Source organism: Oncorhynchus nerka, linkage group LG10, assembly GCF_034236695.1.
Source record: "Oncorhynchus nerka isolate Pitt River linkage group LG10, Oner_Uvic_2.0, whole genome shotgun sequence".
In the NCBI taxonomy this organism is placed as follows: domain Eukaryota; kingdom Metazoa; phylum Chordata; class Actinopteri; order Salmoniformes; family Salmonidae; genus Oncorhynchus; species Oncorhynchus nerka.
Genome location: NC_088405.1, coordinates 68,559,352 through 68,572,052, shown reverse-complemented (window position 1 = coordinate 68,572,052; position 12,701 = coordinate 68,559,352). Strand labels below are relative to the sequence as shown.

General features: G+C 42.3%; 1 pseudogene; it reads left to right on the top strand.

Annotated features, from left to right (window-relative positions):
- Positions 1 to 12,701, top strand: part of LOC115136275 (mediator of RNA polymerase II transcription subunit 13-like) — a 159,539-nt pseudogene that overhangs the window by 51,019 nt on the left and 95,819 nt on the right.

The window sequence follows — 12,701 nt, the reverse complement described above, 5'->3', positions numbered from 1 at the left end:
TAGTCCACAATCATCTACTTTGCCTTGATCACATTGAGGGAGAGGTTGTTGTCCTGGCACCAGACGGCCCTCCTTATAGGCCGTCTCGTCATTGTCAGTGAACAGGCCTGTTGTGTCATCAGCAAACTTAATGATGGTGTTGGAGTTGTGCCTGGCATGGCAGTCATGAGTGAACAGGGAGTACAGGAGGGGACTGAGGGGGGGCCGAGCACACACCCTGAGGGGCCCCGTGTTGAGGATCAGCGTGTTGTTACCTACCCTTACCACCTGGGGGAGGCCCGTCAGGAAGTCTGACCCAGGTGCAGAGGGAGCTGTTTAGTCCCAGGGTCCTTAACTTAGTGATGACCTTTGTGGGCACTATGGTGTTGAACGCTGAGCTGTAGTCAATGAATAGCATTCTCAGATAGATGTTCCTTTTGTCCAGTTGGGAAAGGGCAGTGTGGAGTGCAAGAGCTTGCAAATTGGAGTGGGCCTAGGATTTATGGGATAATGGTGTTTATGTGAGCAATGACCAGCCTTTCAAATCACTTCTTGGCTACAGACGTGAGTGCTATGGGTTGATACTCATTTAGGCAGGTTACCTTAGTGTTCTTGGGCACAGGGACGATGGTGGCCTGCTTAAAACATGCTGGTATTACAGACTCCAACAGGGAGAGGTTGAAAATGTCAGTGAAGACATTTGCCAGTTGGTCAGCGCATGCTCGCAGTAAACATCCTGGTAATCTGTTTGGCCCAGAGGCCTTGTGAATGTTGACCTGTTTAAAGGTATTCCTCACATCGGCTGCGGAGAGCGTGATCACAGAGTTGGTGCTCTCATATATGCTTCAGTGTTACTTGCCACGAAGCGAGCATAGAAGTTATTTCGCTTGTCTGGTAGGCTTGTGTCACTGGGCAGCTCTCAGCTGTGCTTCCCTTTGTAGTCTGTAATAGTTTGCAAGTCCTGCTCTCAGTTGGTGTAGTACAATTCGATCTTAGTCCTGTATTGGCGCTTTGCCTGTTTGATGGTTCATTGGAGAGCAAAGCGGGATTTCTTATAAGCTTCCGGGTTAGAGTCCCGCTCCTTGAAAGCGGCAGCTCTACCCTTTAGCTCAGTGCGGATGTTTCCTGTAATCCATGGCTTCTGGTTGGGGTATGTACGTACTGTCACTGTGGGGACGACGTCTTCAATGCACTTATTGGTAAAGCCAGTGACTGATGCGGCTATGGAACCCTGACCTGTTCACCGGATGTGCTACTTGTCCCAGACCTGCTGTTTTCAACTCTCTAGAGACAGCAGGAGTGGTAGAAATAGTCTCAATGATCGGCTATGAAAAGCCAACTGACATTTACTCCTGAGGTGCTGACCTGTTGCACCCTCGACAACTACTGTGATTATTATTATTTGACCATGCTGGTCATTTATGAACATTTGAACATCTTGGCCATGTTCTGTTATAATCTCCACCCGGCACAGCCAGAAGAAGACTGGCCACCCCTCATAGCCTGGTTCCTCTCTAGGTTTCTTCCTAGGTTTCGGCCTTTCTAGGGAGTTTTTCCTAGCCACCGTGCTTCTACACCTGCATTGCTTGCATTTTGGGGTTTTAGGCTGGGTTTCTGTACAGCACTTTGAGATATCATCTGTTGTAAGAAGGGCTATATAAATACATTTGATTTGATTTTGATTTGTGTACTCTTCAATGCAACCGGAAGAATCCCGGAACATATTCCAGTCCGTGCTAGCAAAACAGTCCTGTAGTTTAGCATCTGCTTCATCTGACCACTTTTTTATGGACCGAGTCACTGGTGCATCCTGCTTTAATTTTGGCTTGTAAGCAGGAATCAGGAGGATAGAGATGGTCGGATTTGCCAAATGGAGGGCAAGGGAGAGCGTTGTATGCGTCTCGGTGTGTGGAGTAGATCTCAAATTTTTTCCCCTCTGGTTGCACATTTAACATGTTGATAGAAATTCGGTACAATTGATTTAAGTTTCCCTGCATAAAGAGTCCTGTTTTCCTGTTATCCTATGGCAGAATACAGCTCATTTAGTGCAGTTTTAGTGCCAACCTTGCTCTGTGGTGGTATGTAGACAGCTACGAAAAATACAGATGAGAACTCTCTGGGTAAATAGTGTGGTCTACAGCTTATCATAAGATACTCAACCTCAGGCAAGCAAAACTTTGAGACTTCCTTAGATATTGTGCACCACCATGCATAGGCCCTGTGTCTTACCAGAGGCTGCTGTTCTGTCTTGCCGAAAGAGTGTATAACCCACCTGCTCTCTGTTCTTAATGTCATCGTTCATCCACAACTCAGTGAAGCATAAAATATTACTGTTTTTAATGTCCCGTTGGTAAGATATACGTGCTTTCAGTTCGTCCCATTTATTTTCTAGCGATTGAATGTTAGCTAGCAGAACGGAGGGCAAGGGCAGATTAGCCACTCGTCACCTGGTCCTCACAAGGCACCCTGATCTTTTGCCTCGAAATCTCCATTTCCTTCTCCAGCGAATCACGGGGATCGGGGCCTGGTCGGGTGTCAACACTATATCCCTCGCATCCGACTCATTGAAGAAAAACTCTTCGTCCAGTTTGAGGTGAGCAATCCCAGTTCTGATATTTAGAAGCTCTTTTCGGTCATAGGAGACGGTAGCAGCAACATTATGTACTAAAGAAGTTTGCTGGTTTCCTACTGCCTTGTGCATATTTCTGGATTCATAATGTTCTGGTATGTTGCATCAGACTCATTGCTTTTAATGGGGGTTTTTTCTCCTAGGGCTACTGGTTGTATGAATTTGATATCTTATCGTCCCACAACTGTCCCAGAGTCTGTTTGCAATAGGCTATTTCTTTCTTGACAAGCTGACCAATAGATTGGTAGCCTGAACTTCTCTACTATAGTAGATTTACATAGGCTAGTGATTTTGTTTTTCGTTAATAGTCTCGTTGGTTGAGGAAAAGTACAAAGTGTATATCAGAATTCATTAAGAAGGACCACACATTATCGCATCCGCGACTTGCATGTTCTCTTAATATGAATTACCATATTCTAAGTGTGATTCCTGTCATTCTGAGCACCATGGGTGGACACCTTAATCTGGTTACCACCCAATGTATTTGGGTCTGGTAAATTTCTCAATGTCCGGTTAATTAAAATGTTGCCGGCAAAAATTTCTGGTGCTACATTTTCCTAACGGAAACCCTGCACCCTACATACCTTGAGACACATGCCCAACCCCACCCTTCCTGCCCCAGAAGAATTGAGAGATTACAGAGTTTGTTTGGAGCTGACAGTGTATGCGCTGGCCGTGACAGGGACAATGGGCCTGTGGTGGCACGCCACACAGCCGTTGAGCCTGGCCAACAGCAGCCGAGCCTGGCCCAATGTGATTGTGCTGCGTTTTTCAGCCAACTCCCCTCACTGGGGCTGGCGACAAATCCCCTGCCCCTTTTTGTGTGTGTGTGTGTGTGTGTGTGTGTGTGTGTGTGTGTGTGTGTGTGTGTGTGTGTGTGTGTGTGTGTGTAACAAAGGCGTTAGGTCATGTGTCTCTGCTGTATTTGTTGTTGTTTTTATCATTGCGGGCATGGGGGCTACTAAGGGTTAAAAACAAACACCTGTCTATCTATTGAACATTTTCCTTGCACAATGGACAAAAAATCAGCCGCTGAGAAATGCCTCATTGAGTCCTTGAGAATTTGATCAATACTCACTGTTTGATACACTCTCAATGTGATGATATTTAAGATATAGGATACATTGTTTGCATCTCCATTTTAGACAGCTCTTCGGAACCTTCTCATCCTGACCTTCTCATTGTTGTTTTATCTTAAAAATCCATATTAGCCTCTTTCAATGGTAGTTTACTCAACTGATGAGTGAGTATCTCTAAAGTGAGTTTCTCTGATAGAGAGGATGAAAAGAAGCATGTCCAGACACTTGATGTGGTGTGGGTGGCTGCCGTTCTGCCTAATGGGCTACAGATGGCAGCCCTCCATTCTTTTAGCTCCCTCAGCCGGGCAACACAGTGTGAGACCAGAGTGAGTGTGAGACCGGAGTGAGTGTGAGACCAGAGTGAGTAAAATATGTTGTGGTTTCTGTGGTTACTCCTGCTTCTGTCTCCCCCATCTCTCTCTCTCTCTCTCTTTTTGTCTCCTTCCCCTCAGTATCTATCCCTTTCCCTCCCTCCCTCCCTCCCTCCCTCCCTCCCTCCCTCCCTCCCTCCCTCCCTCCCGGGGCAAGGATATGCATATTCTTCATACCATTTGAAAGGAAACACTTTGAAGTTTGTGGAAATGTGAAATTAATGTAGGAGAATATAACACATTAGATCTAGTAAAAGATAATACAAACAAATAAACATGCGTTTTTCAATTTTTATTTTGTTCATTTTTGAAACGCAAGAGAAAGGCTATAATATAATATTGCAGTTTAGACACAATTTATATTTTGGTCACTAGATGGCAGCAGTGTGTGTGCAAAGTTTCAGATTGATCCAGTGAAGCACTGCAATACTGGACAATATTTTGTATCAAGTCTGCCCAAATGTGCCGAATTGGTCAATTGATACATTTTCAGTTCAAAACTATAGGGAACATACAAAACTATTATGGTAATACAACATTTACGTTTACACACTCCCAGGGATGTCATACATGATGGATCATTAGCTTAAACACAAACTTTTACACATCTAGATGGCCAGGTGGGGTGGGTATGGAGCCAGAGACAGCAGGGGTTCAAACTGTAGAACCCAGTTTCTACATTTGAATATGAAAATTGATTTTATCAAACAGAACTATGCTACATTTGATCTCTGGGACCCTTAGGATGACACATCAGAGCAAGATTACTGAATGTAAGTACATTATTTAGCTTCCGAGGTGAATGTATCAAACCAGTGGATGTGATAAAAGTTTTTATTGTTGTGCACTCTCCTCAAACAATAGCATGGTCTTTTTTCACTGTAATAGCTACTGTAAATTGGACAGTGCAGTTAGATTAACAAGAATTTAAGCTTTCTACCCAGCTTTCTGGAAAGTTTGCTGTTACTTACAACGTCATGCTAATCACATTAGCGAACACAAGCTCAACCGTCCCGGTATAGGGACATAAATCAGTAGTTGGTATTCAGTCTTGCCGTATGCAGGTGCATAAAGGGCTTTGCAGGTGTGACTCCAGATTTGGAGTTCTCATTCAATAGGCTTTTCAGTCCATTTATCTAAAGCCATCCCTTTAAGTACAGTGTACCTTTAATTCAATTTTTATTGACAAACTCACTAGAACATATACTAAACAAAAATAAACAAAACAGGCAACAATTTTAAAGATTTTACTGTGTTACAGTGCATAATAGAAATCAGTCAATTTAAATAAATTCATTAGGCCCTAATCTATAGATTTCACATGACTGGGCAGGGGTGCAACCATGGGGTGAGCCTTTGAGGGCATAGGCTCACCCACTGGGCAGCCAGGCTCATCCACTAGGGAGCCAGGCCCAGCCAATCAGAATGAGTTTTCCCCCACAAAAGGACTTTATTACAAACAGAAATATTCCTCAGCACCCACCCCGCCCCCTGTCAGACGATCCTTCAGGTGAAGAATCCGGATGTGGAGGTCCTGGGCTGGGTGGTTACACGTGGACTGTGGTTGTGAGGCTGGTTGGACGTACTGCCAAATTTCCAGATTGACTGATCTTTATATCTTAAAGTAATGATGGACTGTCGTTTCGCTTTGCTTATTTGAGCTGGTCTTGCTATAATATGGACTTGGTCTTTTACAATAGGGCTATCTTCTGTATATCCACCCCTACCTTGTCACAACACAACTGATGTGGCTCAAACACATTAAGAAGGGAAGAAATTACACCAATTACCTTTTTACAGGGCACACCTGTTAATTGAAATGCATTCCAGGTGACTACCTCATGAAGCTGATTGAGAGAATGCCAAGAGTGTGCAAAGCTGTCATCAAGGCAAAGGGTGACTGCTTTGAAGAATCTCAAATATAAAATATATTTCGATTTTTTTTAAACACTTTTTTGGTTACTACATGTTTTCATGTGTTATTTCATAATTTTGATGTCTTCACTATTATTCTACAATTTAGAAAATAGTAACAATAAAAAAAACTTGAATCACTAGGTGTGTCCAAACTTTTGACTGGTACATGTCACGCCCTGACCTTGGAGTATGGTTCTCAGTCAGGGACAGCTGTCTATCGTTGTCTCTGATTGGGAACCATACTTAGGTACCCCTTCCCCACCTGTGTTGGTGAGAAGGTGACTTTGTTTAGAGCACTTCGCTTTTGAGCGTCACGGTTGGTGTTTGTAGTGTTTTTTGTTTTGTGTGGTGTGGTGTCATTTTGATTAAAATAAAGAAAATGTATGCTCACCACGCTGCCCCTTGGTCCTCTCCTTCCAACAGCCGTGACAGAACAAAAATATAAACTTAACATGTAAAGTGTTTGTCCCTTGTTTCAAGAGCTGAAATAAAAATATCCCAGAAATGTTCCATATGCACAAAAAGCTTATTTTTGCTTAAATTTCGTTTCCACCATAATTTGCAAATAAATTTATTAAAAATCCTACAATGTGATTTTCTGGATTTTTTTTCATTTTGTCTGTCATATTTGAAGTGTACCTATGATGAAAATTACAGGCCTCTCTCATATTTTTAAGTGGGAGAACTTGCACAATTGGTGGCTGACTAAATACTTTTTTGCCCCACTGTAGTTTTCTAAATGCACCAATGTATGTAGTTAAGATAAAAAGAATGCAATATAAAACTTGCTGACACCATTCAAACCAATGATGTTTCGGAACTTTAAAGCCAAATATCTCAGAATCATCTTTCTGCAGATATAACCAAGTTCACGATTTGTCATAAGGTAAAATAGATCTAAAACAATTGTAATTTGTAATTTATATTTATAATCCCCTTATCCAAACAGATTACTCAAATGGTCTTATCCGATAGATCTGATCAATTTATGCATTAGAGTGCATAGAGATTGGTGTTATTTTTTTTCACCCCAATTTTGTGGTATCCAATTGGTAGTAGTTACAGTCTTGTCTCGTCGCTGCAACTCCCGGACGGACTCTGGAGATGCAAAGGTTAAGAGCCATGCGTCCCCCGAAACACAACCAAGCCGCACTGCTTCTTGACACAATGCCCATCCAACCCAGAAGCCAGCCTCACCAATGTGTCAGAGGAAACACCGTACACCTGGCGACCGTGTCAGCGTGCACTGTGCCCGGCCCGCCACAGGAGTCGCTAGTGCACGATGAGACAAGGATATCCCTGCCTGCCAAACCCTCCCTAACCTGGATGACGCTGGGCCAATTGTGCACCGCCCCATGGGCCTCCCGGGTGCAAACCCAGAATCTCTAGTGGCACAGCTTAGACCACTCGGGAGGACCCGGTGTTAGTTCTATCGGAAAAAAGTAAGTCAATGTTTTATTACTTAGAACTAGAGGTCGACCGATTAATTGGAATGGCTGATTAATTAGGGCCGATTTCACGTTTTCATAACAATCGGAAATCGGTATTTTTGGGCGCCGATTTCCGATTATTATGTTTTATTTATTTTTTATATACCTTTATTTAACTAGGCAAGTCAGTTAATTAAGAACACATTCTTATTTTCAATGACGGCCTATGAACAGTGGGTTAACTGCCTTGTTCAGGGGCAGAACGACAGATTTGTACCTTGTCTGCTCGGGGGTTCCAATCTTGCAACCTCACAGTTAACTAGTCCAACGCTCTAACCATTGCACTCCACGAGTAGCCTGCCTGTTATGCGAATGCAGTAGAAGCCAAGGTAAATTGCTAGCTAGCATTAAACTTATCTTATAAAAAAACAATCATAATCACTAGTTATAACTACTAATCCAGTTTAGCAGGCAATATTAACCAGGTAAAATTGTGTAATTTCTCTTGCGTTCATTGCACGCAGAGTCAGAGTGTATGCAACAGTTTGGGCAGCCTGGCTCATTGCGAACTAATTTGCCAGAACTTTACGTAATTATGACATACATTGAAGGTTGTGCAATGTAATGAGAATATTTAGACTTAGGGATGCCACCCGTTAGATAAAATACCTAACGGTTCTGTATTTCACTGAAATAATAAACGCTTTGTTTTCGAAATGATAGTTTCCGGATTTGATCATATTAATGACCAAAGGCTCGTATTTCTGTGTGTTATAATGTTATAATTAAGTCTGATTTGATAGAGCAGTCTGACTGAGCAGCAGCAGGCCCGTAATCATTCATTCAAACAGCACTTTAGTGCATTTTGCCAGCAGCTCTTCGCAAGCACAGCGCTGTTTATGACTTCAAGCCTGTCAGCCTAATGGCTGGTGTAACCAATGTGAAATGGCTAGCTAGTTAGCTGGGTGTGGGCTAATACTGTTTCAAACGCCACTCGCTTTTAGATTTGGAGTAGTTATTCCCGTTGCGCTGCAAGGGCCGTGGCTTTTGTGGAGCGATGGGTAACGATGCTTCGAGTGTGGCTGTTGTCGATGTGTTCCTGGTTCGAGCCCAGGTAGGGGCGAGGAGAGGGAAGGAAGCTATACTGTTACACTGGCAATACTATAGTGCCTATAAGAACATCCAATAGTCAAAGGTATATGAAATTCAAACGGTATAGAGAGAAATAGTCCTATAAATACTATATTAACTACAACCTAAAACCTCTTACCTTGGAATATTGAAGTCTCATGTTAAAAGGAACCACCAACTTTCATATGTTCTCATGTTCTGAGCAAGGAACTTAAACGTTAGCTTTTTTACATGGCACATATTTTACATGGCACATATTTTACATGGCACATATTACTTTCTTCTCCATCACTTGTTTTTGCATTATTTAAACCAAATTGAACATGTTTCATTATTTGAGGCTAAATTGATTGTATTGATGTTTTATATTAAGTTAAAATAAGTGTTAATTCATTATTGTTGTAATTGTCATTATTACAAATAAATAAATACAAATTGTCCGATTAATCGTTATCGGCTTTTTGGGCCCTCCAATAATCGCTATCGGTATCGGCGTTGAAAAATCATAATCGGTCGACCTCTACTTAGAACCGACAGGTTGCTCGACCTTATTTATGGTTTCCTCGTACATAAAGGTTGTGGAATTATGAGGGAATACTGCACATCTGTAGACACAACTCTGCCACACCTCCATTTCTGCAATCTCCACCCCAAGCAAATATATGCCTGACACATGCTTTTGCCATGCTTAAGTTCAAGGTCAGAATATGCATAGAGAGAAAGGTGCATAAAAAGGGAATTGAGTTCCATTTACGCATGTGTAATTCCTAGAGAATAAAGGAGAGGTGTGAGGTTTCCTTCACTCCGCTAATTTGCTGGGTCCCTACCCCACCTTGTCTTAACAGCCCAGACACACACACCACAGGATTCCTGAGAGGCTCAGCGCTCTACTTTTGGGCGGTCCTGCCCTGACACACCTTACTAACAGCTCTTTAATATTAGCTGACTTTGATCTGGCAGTCACTTACCTAGCTGCCATTAGATATTTGATACTAGCTGTCTCCGATCTAGCTGTGTTGCTCATGTTTCTCTTTCTTTCTTTGACACTCAGTATCTCTCTATGGTAAATAGTCTCTCTCTCTATGGCACATGGTCCGTCCCACCGTGACCTCCCAGTCAGGCTGCCCTTGGGGCAGGGAGAGACCGTCCCACTCTGCACCAAGGCCCCAGGACAGGATGCTCTGTTGGAACCAAACAGCAGCCAGAATGTCTGAGTGGAGACAGACAGGAGAAAGAGGGAGGCTGTTCCAGAGACAGACAGACTGTAGTGAGGAAATTATGGAGCGATTTCATTGCCAACAGAAAATCTATTTGGATTCAAGATTTTTGCATTTAGTTATTGAATTTGTAAATTAAGACTTGTATTTCTTGATTTCAAACGGAATTGAATGACTGTTGCATTCAGTTTAAAAATGATATTTCAATTTAATTGACTATTCAAATTCTGTATTTATATATATTCAGTTTCAGTATGGTTAATATTGCATTCTTTGTCTAGTTACAAACTATAATTTAAAGTTTACCATACCCCTTGACTTATTCCAACTTTTTTACAGCCTGAGTTCAAAATGGATACATTTTTTGCAAATGTATTGAAAATAAAATACAGAAATATCTAATTTACATAAGTATTCACACCCGAGTCAATACATGTTAGAATCACCTTTAGCAGTGATTACAGCTGTGAGTCTTTCTGGGTAAATCTTTTCACATCTGGATTTTACAATATTTGCACATTATTCTGTTTTAAATATGTGTGTCTATTCAAGCTCTGTTAAATTGGTTGATGTTCAATGCTAATCAGCCATTTTCAGCGTGGGACTGCAACCCTACAATTCTCTGTATGTGTGAGGTACAGAGATGAGGGAGTAATTGAACAATCGTGTTAAACACTATTTTTGCACAAAGAGTGAGTCCATGCAACTTATGTGACTTGTTAAGCTAAATGTTACTCCTGAACATATGTAGGATTGTCATGAAAGGGGCTGAATACTTATTGACTCAAGACATTTAAGCTTTTCATTTTTAATTCATTTGTATACACTGTTGGCCAGTGACAAAAAAAAATCTATTTAATCCAGTTTAAATTCAGGCTGTAATACAACAACATTTGGAAAAAGTCAAGGGGTGTGAATACTCTCTGAAGGCACTGCATTCAACTTATCAAATACATTCACATTTCAAATTTAGTTCTACAAATTCAAATTCAAAACCAGAGACAACATCCTGGTACTTGGCCAAAAAGGAATAGTAGAAGAGATCCGGTATAATCAAACACTCTGTTAAACACGTTTCTGACTGTTTCTGAAACCAATGTGGCATTTTGAATTTGCTTATTCATACAGTATGAGTTTGGCTCTAGCGTTTGAACCGTTTGTGTTATTAGCTATTATGACCCCATTTCCGAAAGATAAGATTCTCTGGAACATGGTCATGCCTTCTGTTCCCCTCTATTGTGTTAGAAGGGAGTGTGACTAAAAAGTTAATTTGGCCCCCATAACAATATATTTGAATTGCCCTGTCATAGCACTTCATCAGATAGCTATTTCACTCCCTATTTAATCTTGATCTTGTGACTGAATGGGTTCAAACCGGGTCTCCTGCATGTCTTAAGACTGTGTTAGCCCACTTAGCTAAAGCCCATGCATATTTATTTTTATTTTTATCAAGGATATAAGAAAGTTACAGTCTTATTGCATTGTATAGGCTATCCTTGTTAGTGCATGTCTAGTATACATTAGTCTGTAGTGGAAATGTTTCTCTCCTCCACCCTTGTGCCACTCAATTCTTCCTCAGACCTGTCTCATGATAATGATATATTATTAGTCTGATTCCTTCACTCCTTTTTCATTCCCATTCTTTTCTTTAATCCTCTGCAGCAGCAGCTCTGCCAGGGAGAGATGGAGGGAGAGAGAGACAGAGTGGTAGAGAAGAGGGATAGATATTTACTTAACCAAATCCTCTAAGGAGGCAACCCCTCTTTGATCCTCTACTAAATTAACCGCGTCCGCTTTCATTTGGTCTTCTGTCAGGTGGCTGTGCTGCATAGGATGAGAGGAGGCAGAGAGGGAGGGAGGCTGGAGACAAGTCTCTCTCTCTCTCTCTCTCTCTCTCTCTCTCTCTCTCTCTCTTTCCCTGTCACTCCTTCCATCTCTCTCGCTTCTGCTCGCTTTCTTTCTCTACTCCCTCTATCTCTCTCTCTCGCTTCCTCTCACCCCAATCAAACAACATACACACTACAGTACAGACTCAGCATTCTGCTGTAGTATAAGAATACAGATGTTTGAAACGACTTTATTTTGATTGTGATGATGTCATATTAGGTCTCTGTTAAATCAGTGACATATCATTTCCCTAACCCCTCTCCACCTTTGGTATTCTACCCAGGAGACCCTGTCAAGTTAGAGATTTTGCTCCATGGCTGAACAATGTCACTGTTATCTCCCACAATCTCTCCGCTCCTCCGTCCAGCCATTAGCAGGCAAATTCAGTGTTTTGCCCTCTCTCATCTTCTATGGCTCCCCCTCTCATCCTCGCCCTCGCTCTTCCTCTGTTGTATCATACAACAGTTCACACACTTCCGCTTCCAGAATCATCCAAGCTAAAATGACTCACTCTCTCTTTCTCTCTCTCCACAGTGAACACCTGTCATGCTCGTTCACCTTCTTCCTCCATGGGGAGAGTAACGTGTGCACCAGTGTGGAGATCAACCAGCACCAGCCAGTCTACCACCTGAGTGACGAGCACCTCACCCTGGCCCAGCAGGCCTCCAGCCCCTTCCAAGGTAGGTGGAGTATACACACACCTTTTCACAAGCACACACATATACATACACATGCACTGCAGATACGCACACACACACACACACACACACACACACACACACACACACACACACACACACACACACACACACACACACACACACACACACACACACACACACACACACAGTCCTTTCACCCCACACTACCCCTCAGGGAAAGGAGTTCATTGCTTAAGTGAACATGTATCATTGGCTCTGAGCACATGTAGAACCCAAAGGGGGAAAAAGAGGTAGAGCAGTGGAGTATATCAGTGCTGTGTGAGAACAGATTGCTCTGTTCTTTCAGCTTCGTGTCATGTCTCTAATAGAAGACAGGGGTAATCCTCAGGTATTAAGAAC